At 40.5% G+C, this 12,927-nt stretch overlaps 1 pseudogene across 1 annotated transcript; it reads left to right on the top strand.

The window, feature by feature from the left end:
- The first annotated feature begins 2,722 nt into the window (after nucleotides 1-2,722).
- LOC308346604 (large ribosomal subunit protein uL22-like) lies at nucleotides 2,723-7,223 on the top strand (annotated as a pseudogene). The gene is made up of 2 exons: nucleotides 2,723-2,840; nucleotides 6,730-7,223. The product of its transcript is annotated as a large ribosomal subunit protein uL22-like (transcript).
- The last annotated feature ends 5,704 nt before the right edge of the window (nucleotides 7,224-12,927 follow it).

Below are 12,927 nucleotides of genomic sequence, written 5' to 3'. Positions count from 1 at the left end.
GTTAAACCTTCACAGTCTCACCTTCAAAATCACAGTCCAGTAAGATCCTGGGCCTCTTTATGTCTTAGTTACAACAAATAAAAGAACACCAATCCTCTGTACTTGTTAGAAAATGCAACTTTCTTGAAAGTCTTATCTTCGTGGGTATTCTGGCTCAAATGCTTCTCAGTCTGGTTAGATTAAAAAAAAAAATGTAATATGACCTTCTTCTGTGTTGTTTATTGGCCAATATGTTTCATGCCTCATTTGCCCTCAAATTCATATTTTTATTCCTCAGAGTATTTGTTCTGCCTCTGTGTGTGTATATGCTCTCACTACACAGTCACTAAAAACCTGTGCTCTTTAAACACTGGCCAGATGATAGAGTATTTATTTTTTACTTTGTCAAGTTACATGATTTCTGTACATTATTTTAAAAACAAAAGAACAAAGGAAAGACAATAAAGAATTTTGTCTCAAATAAGCAACCTCTGACATGCCCAAGGTATGGGGGTCAGTTTCTACTTCATGTATACCTTTTAATTACATGCAGCCTAAATTGGGGTTTCCGTCCCTGACCTGGATCCTCAGACCTGTTATCATGCACTCTGATGGGTGCCATCCACCAGTGTCCATCCTTCATGTGAGTCCATAATTCTGTCTTGCCCTCCCAGCAGGCAAGGGGGCTGGAGCCAGGCTGGTTTTCTTGCAATTACTGAACAGCAAGAGCCCATAATTATGAAATTCCTAAGGAGGACCCCCCTTTTAGCAAGTTCATCTTCTCTCCATCTTCTTGGTAATTTCATACCTATAATCACATCTCACTGGGTTTGGAAATTTTATTAATGTTCATTGGCAGTCTTTTTCATAGACTTTAAATTGCCATGAACTTTAAAAAATGTTAAGAGTAGATCACTAAGTTAATCCTAGTTCTCTTATTTTATTTATTCTTCTATTCCCCATTCTGATTCCCTAGTATGCTTTCACAGGTTACCATTTCAGTGTGTTTATACCATGTGTGTGTTTGCATGTGTGTATGAGATTATGTTTTTGTAAATGGCTATGAGCTTTCATCATTGATTTTTTCCCCCCTCTGTGCCCAACTATCAGGAGCTTTCAGTTCACCATGGATATGTTTCTGTTCTTTGGCAAATGAATAACATGTGTATACATATACGTCTGCCATTTTCACCTAGAAATGTGGCCAGAGTTCTTAGAAATTCTGTCTCAATGATTCTTTCTTTTACTCACATTTTTTGAGAACTCAACTACCTGATACAATCTTAACCTTTGAAAGGTACTTCCTGTGATTATCTCTTCTTTGAGGAGGAGGGGAATGATGCCAAGATGTGATGGAACTGAGTGGTAGAGGGAACTGAGTGATGGTAGATGGGTGGTAGACGAGACACCTAGGTCTGACGTTAGGTCAGCTACTAGACATGAGCTCTTGAGAAATTTACATAAACCACCAAGCCTCAGTTCTTTAAATTTTTTATTTTTTTAATGATTTTTATTTATTTAATTTTTTTGACAGAGAGAGACACAGTGAGAGAGGGAACAGAAGCAGGGGGAGTAGGAGAGGGAGAGGCTGGCTTCCCACTGAGCAGGGAGCCCAATGCAGGGCTTGATCCCAGCACCCTGAGATCATGACCTGAGTCAAAGGCAGAGGCTTAACCAACTGAGCCACCCAGGTGCTCCCCCCCTCAGCTTTTTAATCTGTAAAATGGACTTAGTACCCATGTTACAGCATTGAGTTACAGTTAAATGAAATAATATATTGACAAGTACCAATCTCAATGCCTGGCATATATGAAGCACCCTGTAGGTGCTGGTTGAATCAGAACGTCTTCCTTGAATAATTTGAAGTTTCCTCCTGAATTCAAGCAGCAGGGAGGAACCCCTTACCTTAGAGGACAGGAAAAGAAATGTGTGAATTACTGCAAGGGGCTCATTGTATTTGCCTAAAGAGGAAAGCAGAGATTCAGGGGACAGCCATCAGCCTTTGCAGAGCTAGTTAACAGAGGTGGGTTGTGCAGGAAAGCAGAAACAACATGAGATATCTATATATTTCTAATCTAGTTCTTCTCTGTTTCTCAAATGAAAACACAGTGGCTGTCTCTGAACTGGGAGTTGAGAGCTTGACTCCTTAAGATTTAGCTATGAGCCTTAGTTTTCTTCACCAGTCAAAGTAGAGAGGCCAGTATTTCTCAGCGGGGCAGTGCAATTCTTTACTGCATGCGACAGGCCCTGAACTGGGGAACAACAGAACCCCTACTCATTGTTAGGCCAGCCTCTGGCCACATTCAGCATTTCCTTGAGGGAAGTTCCCAAGTCTCCAGGGTCCTTTCTGGAGCTGGCTCTCAGTGAGTCCATGTTACTCACCCAGAGTGGGTAAGAAAGCATTGTTATGTTGGTAGGAATAAATGGTCATTTCATTTATTCAGTTCCAAATTACCTTCATGAGAGAACAAATTGATTGGAAGACCCTATAAATTGGTTAAACAGTGGCCAGGGCAGACTGCATTCTGTCTCTGAACTCAGCTTCATCCTCTCCATTTGAGAAAAAACCACGCATTCCACACCATTCTGGTAGGACTGAAATGGGCTGGCATTCACGAAGGCAAAAACACAGTGTCTGACTTCTGGTATGTTCAATAAAATTTTTTAAAAGGAGGTTATTTATAATAACCAGTATGACAAATTTTTTGGATAATAACACCTGTATCTACATGCATCATAGAGAATGTTGGCTTCTCTTCATGACATAGAAAATGGTCCCAGTCTCCCCATGCCTTACGGTGGCTTTGTACACCTTGGTGCTGAAGATCTTTCAGGCTCAATGATATCCCCAGACTTCTTGGGTGGGTAAGAAGGCACTAGTGTATCCTGTACAACAAGAAAAGGAAATGGAATGAAGTGGGAAGAGCTTATGGGGGAGGAGGCTATTTAGAGCTCTGGTTTGCCACTTCCTTCCAGAAGCCTTTTTATATTGCTTTGCTAGATAGAATGCAAAATAAAGTTGTTAAATGGAACAGGAAAAGGTCCTCATCACTTTTTGCACTGAAGTCCATGATATTTACCTTCAGATTTGGAGAAATGAAAGGCCATCTCCTCAGCTGTTAATTGGGGTAGTGCTGGAGGGACAGCGATCAGTAGCCTTTGACATTTAGAGAACTAGACCAGATGCTTTTAGCACATTAAAATCGGATTTTTGATTTATATTTATGTATGTAAATAACCTTTTTTCCTTCCAATTTTATTCTTTGTATTTATATATTTGCACTGTGCTCTGAACACAATCACTATGATTAGCAATATTTATTTAAAATTAGGAAATATTTATTTTGCTGTGATTTCATTTCTCCCCTATTTTCAGATGCAGTAAATTCAAATGCCCTAATGATGAAGGCAGCGAAAAGAGATTTAACCCAGTAGCTTACTCATTTGAGTAAAACCGTGCTTTTTATTACTACTTCAAAAGGGAAACTTCTCATCTGCAAGTGTTTTGTATCTCTCTCCACCCATTCCTTCACCTAGGTTAAGGAGGACAGCCATCATTAAAACCTTGAAATCTTTAGAAACCCCATCATGGAAGGAGTGGGTCTTCTCCTTCTAGTCTATCCATTCTGATAAAGAATTTCAAGGAAGTTCTTTCTCCAGCAGTGGGAAATTGTTGGCTTCCTGGGGTCTTCCCAGGGTCAGATGATGCTTGATAATAAGACACATTAGGTCTTATCATCTCCAACGATGATAAGCTGGGTTGAAAATTTCACTGGACAGCTTTTGGATGGCTCTCTAATTGCTCATGGCTCTACATTTTGAAAAATTAAAATATAAAAGGAGTTTCTTTTAAGGTTGAACTTTTATATTCTTGCCAAAGTATGTTTCTGCTTCTGGCTTCCAATAATAGCAGGCCTTACCATAAAAGATCCACAGAGTACCTGGGGCATGAACATAGCCTTCCTCCTGTGATGGGGCTTCCCCCAAGGCCCTCTTGCAGATTCTTTGAGACCTGGGTACAGGGCTTGCTTTGTGCTTCTTTCCCTTGGGGGAATGATTAGGTATGTCATTTAATCAATTTGGGTTGCTAGCCTAAGATTGTTAAAAAGCAGATGTTGATCATGGGAGTAATTATTAAGAGCTGCATATCCCAAATCATTTACAACCTGAGATTTGAAGCAAAATATTCATTCTCACATGTCAGGTTTCCCTCTTCCCTCCTCCTGCCCCAAATGTACTGCCTTTAATGAATGCACCTTGGAGAACCTCACCTGCCAAGAGATGTTCTCCTGCTGCTGGTGCTATGAGATCTCTCCAGAGATCTATAGGTATAGGGGGGCCCATATACTAAATCCACACAAAGGGCCATCCCCACCCTTCCCCAGCTCACATTTTATAATGCTCAGTCTGAAATGACCTTTAAAAAGCCAGATAATATTTTATTTACCTTTTTTCTCCCATTTACTGTTAAATGTTAATGAAGGTAAAAGATTCAAATTCCTGCTAATAAAACACTTTAATTGACTTCAGTGTAACCATAACTGTAAATTGGCTACTTTGTATGAACGACCTTAGAGCTTCCCTGCCCCCGACTCTGCTGCTTGTGCAGGTTTAGAAGTTGGCAGCAAACATTTTCTTTGTTCTTCTTGGGCTTCACGTGCAGCCTGAGGGCCCTCAACTTTAAGACTTGCAACCAGGAGCAATTTCAGATCTCTCCTCTCAGCAGAATTCACTGCCCTTCACTCCTCCCACAGCTTTTATTGCCATCCTTCAGATTCTGGGACTATAATAGGCACCACCTCCTCCAGGAAGCCATATAGGATCCCTGCTTCCCTCTCATCTACCTCCAAATGGCCACAGCATTTTGGGACTTTCCCTGTGATACTTCTCACTTCACCTTTTGTTTGGTAGCTTTTGTAGTTGTGCTCTCTTCTTACTTAGAAACCCTGTGTATGGTTGGTATTCAATAAGTATTCAATTAACTGGTTTTTGTGAAAAGAGGCAAAAATTGATTTCACTGGCTTATACCATACCCATTCTCTGGGGCATTCTTTTTCTTTTTTTTTTTTTTTTAAAGATCTTATTTATTTATTTACAGGCAGAGATCACAAGTAGGCAGAGAGGCAGGCAGAGAGAGAGAGGGGGAAGCAGGTTCCCTGAGCAGAGACCCCCCGATATGGGGCTCGATCCCAGGACCCTGAGATCACGACCTCACGACCCGAGCCGAAGGCAGAGGCTTTAACCCACTGAGCCACCCAGGCTCCCCTCTTTGGGTCATTCTTAAAACATTTACTAAATGCTCTTTGTCTGGATTTCTTAGGCAAGACCACTCAGTTTTCAAACCTTTATAACTACTTGCTTGATAGATTTTCAAAAGAGAAGGAAAGTAATATCATCTATACCTCTATAATTTAAAAAAAAATGTGAAAGGAGCTTCTGTATGATCTTGTGCAAGGTGAGATGGGGTGGTCAGAGAAAATAGCAGGTCAGGCTTCTCTTGCTCTGGCTGCAGCTGTCAGGGCAGAGGCTGTGGGCTTTGCTACTTATCTGTGCTCAGTGGAGCTCTGATAAAGCATGTCATCTGAACTGTAGTTGGGTGGGTATGCAGTGTTTGTCCAACTTCAGAGCACCCCGGTTTTAGAAGGTAGGTAGGCCAGCTCCCAGACAACAGCATCTGTCACCAGTGAGCTCTGAGCTGCTGGTAAAAGAGGTAGCTTCAGTCTATGACAATATCTGAAAGAAGCAGAAGAGCAGAGAGGTTAAGACAATGACCATTCAACTGCTGTGTGATTTTGAGTGCCTTGTTTCACCTCTCTGTAAAATGGGGGTGATTGCAATACCTACTTCACAGAGATCTTCTGACAATTAAGTACAAAGAATTTAAGTGAAAAGCTCTTAGAATAATGTCTGGCACACTATAAATAGTAAATGTTAGCTTTAATTACTTTTCCTAGTCTAGAAGCAGAGGAGAAGAATTAAAAAAAAAAAAAAAGATAAAATACATTCTTTTCATGAAAAGAGCCCTGAGCTTTGGAAGAGGGATTCCCTGCTTATCCTTTATCAGCTCCCTACCCCTCACAGTTACTTCCTAGGAATCTTGTTACTCCAGACCCATTTCAAGAGCTATCTCTTCCAGGAAGCCTTTCCTGATGTCCTACCTCCCCTCATCTACATTTTGCAGTGTTTTGAATCTCTAATGAGGCAGTACTTCTTCTAAATATGTCTGTACCTGCCTTCTAGTTTCTGTGGGTCTCTTTCTAATCATGTAAGTCAGTGGGGTTCAACTAGGAATCCTAGAGCTAAACCAAGATGTCTTCTGCTTAGATTAAATAATATACTTTATTTCTCCATTCATAGAAAAACTAATGGATGATTGTCCTCAATTTTAGATTTTCCTCCCATAAACTCTGCTATTCCATCTGCACCTATCGTCAATTAATTATATATGCTTGTATCCCTCAACCCTAGCTCATCAGGGGGAATGTTAACCACCGGACTTACCTGGGGACCATCAACACTATCATGGCATGAGCTCTACCCCTGACCAATTAAAACAAATTCCATGGGTGGGGCCTGGGCACATGCAGATTTTTTAAAATTTCTAAGGTGCAGCCAGGGTTGAGAACTGTAGATCTACAATGAGCTTGTCTAAGGGAAAGCAGATTAAAAAGCAAATGTATGTTAAGTATAGCTCTTCCCCAAGGAGCCTGAGGTGATCTCAGAAAATTGATCCCTATTTACTCAACACAGGAAACCCTACAAAATCATACAAATCAGGAGGTTCAAATCTTCGTGTTCACTTTAAGAACACATGTGAAACTGCCCAGGCCATCAAGGGTATGCATACCGAAAAGCCACCAAATTTCTGAAAGATGTCACTTTGTAGAAGCAGTGTGTGTTTTGTCACTACACTGGTAGAGTTTGTAGGTGTGCCCAGGCCAGACAGTGGGGCTGGACACAGGGTCAGCGGCCCAAAAAGAGTGCTGAATTTTTACTGCACATGCTTAAAACTGCAGAGTGGAATGCTGAACTTAAAGGTTTAGATGTTGATTCTCTGGTCATGGAGTACATGCGCATGAACAAAGCCCCCAAGTTGCAGCAGAGGGCCCGTGGTCGGGTTAACCCGTACATGAGCTTTCCCTGCCACACTGAAATGATCCTTACTGAAAAGAGCAGGTTGTCCCTAAACCAGAAGAGGAGGTTGCATAGAAGATAAAGATACCCAGAAGAAACTGAAGAAATAAAAACTTATGTAAATTCTGCATAAAATAAATGCAAATAAAAGTTACATATATATATGTACACACACACACACACACACGGTATATTAGTGGGAAATTTTAGAAATAGATAACTAGCTTAGTTTAAGTTTAATAAGTTACTATGTCCTCATGGCTCTACATTTACATAGAAAACCTTGAACAGTCCTATTTTTGGCTTGTTTCATGGCAGTTTTCTTTTGGGATATGTTGTTTCATGGCATGCTCTAGTGTTTTACCTGCTATAATTGTTGGACTTAAGCAAATGTTTCTGCCAGGCAACACCCGTGCCAGCAAAGCTTCTGAACTCCTAGACTCCTGTCAATATGGCCTAGTTACGTTTGTTCTGTCGCCTCAGCTGTGGATTTCTTTGCTTTCACAGACTGTTTATCAGTGTAACTTATTGGCCACAAGAGGGACAAGGAGAAAGTGTGAATGGCTTAGCACTCACTTCCCCACTACTGGGGAGAAGTAGAAAACACTTCTTCCTTCCAAGGTGGGAGAGCAGCAGCATGTTTATATAGGATAAACAAATTATAGTAACTAGGATTTTTGTCAGAAATGATCGCACAGAAAATACTTTAACCTACAAAAAAGTGTGGAAGTCTGGGCTATGTCCCCAAGGTAGAGCATTATCCAAACTATAAGATTCCTGCTAAAATAGCCTACAGTGCTTAGCAGTTGTACTGGTGCTAGACACAACTAAAGCATTGTCATTGATTCTTTAATGGTTTGGGCAAGTTCAAAAGAGATATGAAAAGCAAATTGCTATTGCAATTAATTTAAAGAGAATATAAATTAAGTTAAAATTTAATTTTATTAGAAATTTAAGGAACACTTTATGATCCATTCGTACTTCTTCATATTTGTAGAGAAACTGTAACAGTTTTCTGTTCACAACTTCAATTAACACCGAAACATGTCGTGCCTTTCAATAGATAGTTTAGGCCTCACAACTAGTTCTTATAAGTGAAATTCCTTTTGTCTAGCACTCAGAATTCACTTGTTTTTGAAAGAGACTCAGTCGTGAGTTAGGCCTGATCATTAATCCACAAATATCTATGGCCTGTACATAACCCTTTTGTAAGATGGCCATTCACATTGTTGACCCAGGGCCCAAAATGCTATCTTTCCATCTTTCCATCTTTTGAAACTATGGAAAATTTTGCCAGAATTTTGTTGCCTGGTATGGGGAGTCACCTGTAGTAGGAGGACAGTGGCAGGTGGTCTCAATGCAATTATTGTCGTAACTTGTTTGCTTTTTTCCTATGCTGTTTCTTCACATGTGGTTCTCGCTCACAATGCCTTAATGCCTCTGTGAGTGAGAACCACCCTCAGTGAGGCAAAGAAACAAGGCCTGGGAACGCTATTGTGTGGTTTTATCTGCCTTCCATCTCCCCCTTACTACCTATAGCTTAAACATGACAGGAACAACCCTATAAAATTAGCTTTGTGGATAAGACAGGAAGAAAAATGTCAATACATCAGCCCCTCCCCCACCCTCCTCTCAATCTATGTTAATATACTCTGCTTTTGGAGTTTTTAGCCCACTAGACAAAATGCTCTGGGGCTCTTATTGGTTTAATAAACAGACCAAACTCTTGAGGACAAAAGAGGACAAACCTGCCCACTGAAAATTATGTGACTTGGGCTCTTAAAAAGCTTGTGTTCCACTAGGTGAATAGAGAGTCCTGAACTGAATACATTGATTGTGTCCTTCACCACCCTCTCATCTACACAACTCTCAGGGCCTGTGCAAGCAAGGGTTTGTTGTCAGCAGCAACCCAGGGCATGCATGCAGGATCCACCAGTGTCTAGTTAGGAAAACATTTTACAGGTTTGGTGGCTTTGTGGAACTATATATCTGACTTCCTAGACTTTAGGGGCATGAGGCTTTTTCAAAAGGGTTTTGCCTCCAAATATGGAAAATAGGCCTTTTGTGATGAGTGTGCTTTTCCTGGTACAAAGACTGAATTTATAAACATCTGTTCATGAAAAAGTTGCATTTCTCAGCATCATGGCATGATCTTCTGAACCAATACATAAATGGATCTCTAGTGCACATGGAAATCTTTTGCATTTGAATATAAAAATCCATCAAGGGGAGGGAGAAGGGAGAGAAAGAAATGGGTAAATAAACACAAAAACTCTGAAGAGCTTCTGGGCTGGTTTCAAGAATGCCCACAAAGTAGGTTTTCATGGTTGTGTGAGGCGATGCGATCCTATTCAAGCTTCTTCCCTTTCTTTAGACTTTCTGAAGAAGCTGCTGTGCGCGGCTTCAGGGCTGTTCCTAAGACACATTTCAGAGATGAAAAAATGAGCGAATGCATAGACAATCTGAGACAAATGAGCAGCTCTGGTACTGATGCCGAGATTGTAAAATGACTGCTGTGCCTTGCAAGAAATGAATATTCAGGACGCCCCTGCTGGGTGCCTTTTCCTATTTGAACCACCTACTCTTTGGGCCATGATTCACTTCTTACCAAATTAAACGCTCTTTGCACACAGCAGAGCAACTTTATGAAGTCGGATTTTGAAGTGCAAACATCTTTTCTGCTCTGGCCACGGAACCTGTCACAATCTTCATCGGGCACTGAATTAAGTTTAAAATATCATCAGAGGGTGTTGATCTCTCTTGGGCCTGGAGCTGTCCCCTGTACATCCGGCATTTTTCTGTTGACACTGCATATCACTTAGCAACGCGCCTGAAAGGCCCTATATGCATTGATTGCACACCATTGTCTTTAAGGGGTGGAAGTGTTAACTGAATAACCCCCCCGGGTGACCAGACGGTCATTCCACTCATCTTGATAGCCTGTTTACATCAAAATATTATTTATTCCATTCTCTGGTCTCCTGATTTTTACATTTCTGACAGAAGGAATACTGTTAATGCCCTACATGGTGGAGGACCCAAATCTACTTTCCTGATGTGGAGTGAGGAGAGTAATTTTGTTCTTAGCTCTCCTGATAAAGCATTAAATGGATTTGACAGCTAACTGCAGATGATAATGCCAACTTTATTCTATGGTTTTCAGAGGATGAAGAAGTTACAAGCCTGCAGTTGTCTCCGTGAAGAGAAAATATTCCTTTTAGTCTGTGCATGGTTTTGAAATAAATGGCATGATATGATATATGACTGTTGAAGATGCTAAGGCTTTAAAATGGATGGCAGACGCTGACATCATCTGAATGAAGAGGAAATATGGCCTACCCAAGGGGTGTTTCCACAATGAATGAAATTTCAAAGTGGAAATTCTTCCTTGAGAGGAAAGGGTAGAACACATTTCTGCATCAATAGCCATAGCTGAAGCGATGGACCGGACTGGTGGGTCAAATAGGCATTTTACCTCAGACTTCTCTCCCTTCCAGTGATCAGTTTCAGAGAACTTCCACTCAGGCAGCTTTTGCACAAACATCTCAGACAATGAGAGCATTTCAGCCAAGAAATTGTACATGTAGGCAAAGACCAGATTGGTGGGTTTGGTTCTCCCTTCTCTCAAACCATGTGTAGAGACAAAGTAGAAATTTTGTGGTTACCTGGTGTACAACTTCTAGTTTTAAGAAATCTTTTTTGCTCCTTTGTGAGTTTATATACCACATTCAGCTAAAATACGAGCCATGAGAAATTTGCCAAGAAGGCAAGCATTTTCAAAATCAACCTACTAATTGTATTGCCTTAATGTCACTTTCTGTCTGGTATAAGAGAGCTGTAATATAAATGATAGTACCAAAATGTTCTTTGGTAATTTTAAAGTTTGTTTTCCCCACAGCCCTCTTCATCAAATAGGAAATCTACTTAAAAGAATCAATTCTATTAATATTGCCATTTTGATAAAGACCTCAGGCCTTTCTACCTTGGTAGAAAGAAAAATGCAGCCCTAGAGTTTTGGGTATAGATATATGAGAGTGGGAGATGAGAACTGCAGCAGGAAAAGATGGGAACCGTCTCAGGTATGCATGTCTAACTGTGAGAAGATGTGAGAATATTCTCATGATTGGAAGTGAAAATATTTTAAACTAATGTACACGTTTCTGAGTGACACTCATAGCCTCCCATACCCCTTACCCCCACAAAATCTTTCAGTATTCTGAGTATTAATCCTGTGGCTGGCCATCTTGGCCTGGTCCAACTGCTAAGTGAATGCTGCTTCTATAAACATTTCACTGCTACAAGTTGGATTTTTCACAGCATTAACTTTAACTACATGGGTGTTTGTAATGAAATAAAACTTCAAATTGATGTTTTGCCATATTGGTAGTTAAAGAAGTAGGCCTCAAATGGAGATAGATGTGCGCCTCATTTCATGGGAAAATTGTTATCTCATGGGCCAAGTTTAAGATGTAGACAGCTGTAGCTTCACTGAGAAAGTCTTAAAGAAAAAATACACCAACACAATGTCTACTTTTTATGTGAAATTCCTTGGCAAATTTCCAACTGCATTTCATTTAAAATTGATTTTAAATATGCACAAATCTTAAATCACTTGAGTAGAAAGAAACACGTTTTAACTCCCAACATCTGCGTAGACCTCACCTTGGGCAGAATTACTTTGTATGGAACCTAGGAAGTATGTTGGAAGAATTTGCTCTCAGTCCCTTTCAAGGTGCTTGCTATTTCCCTTTCATTGAAATGCATTTAAGGATTAAGTTCCCTGTTTCTGCCCAGGAATCAAAGGCTTCTTTTATAAGAGGCAGATTATTTAATTGTGGTTTAGATTACCCCAAAAACAGCACAGCCCCTTTGAACTCAGTTGAGTGGGTGGTGGTGGTTTGTAAAATTCATCATTGTGTCACCTGACGCCTAAATTTCAAAATTTAGGTCAGGAGCAAACCTCACTTGAATGGCCGCATACCTTCCTAAAGAACCCATGCCTCCACATAAAACATCTTCCTTTTTCTCAAAACTCTAGGTCTCACAATGTTGATATTAAAATAATAATAGAGAGAAAGCTGGAAGACAGGGCCCCTCTTTATAGTTAAATGTTATCTGCTTAGACTAATATTGCAGTTGCCACCCACTGACATAATTTGTTTCACAGTCACAGCTTGGCAGCATGAATCAAATGTTGACATTCTAATTTCATGCACACATGGGCGTTTGGCTGAGCAGGCCTACAGCCTCCAAACCATTCTCCCTCTACCTGTGTAAATCAGGCAGACAAGGCTCGCTCTCAACAGCCTGCCAGGGAAGTTGCTCTCTTCTGCTGAGAGAGCTGAGCCTTGCTTCTTTTCCTCAGTGTGTTTGTTTTTGTTTTTTGCCTCCTGCTTTGCACAGTGTCCCACAAATACTCTTTCACTCCTGTTGGCAATGTGATTTTCTTTGCATTTTTTCTACTTTTAATCACAATTTTCAGGACTTTCCTTCAGGTCTTAATTAACAGGTGATTTTCCTCATTGGTTTCTAAATCAATCACCAGTGTTTCTTGAAGAAAACACCAAGAAGAGTAAGTAGTATTCAGAGGAGGCACAGTGATGACTGGCAAGAAGAGAGGCTGGTTTTCCTCTTTTATGGAGTGGATCATGTGCCCCCAGATTCATATACTGAAGCTCACCCCTGGTGTGACTATATTGGAGATAGGACCTTTAAAGACATAATTAAGGTTAAATTAGGTCATCAGGGTAGCGCTCTAATCCAATAGGATTGGTTTTCTTATAAGAAGACGGAGAGACACCAGGGACTCACACA

This window comes from Martes martes, assembly GCF_963455335.1.
Source record: "Martes martes genome assembly, chromosome: 7".
Taxonomy (NCBI): domain Eukaryota; kingdom Metazoa; phylum Chordata; class Mammalia; order Carnivora; family Mustelidae; genus Martes; species Martes martes.
This window is presented reverse-complemented; position numbering and strand designations above follow the sequence as displayed.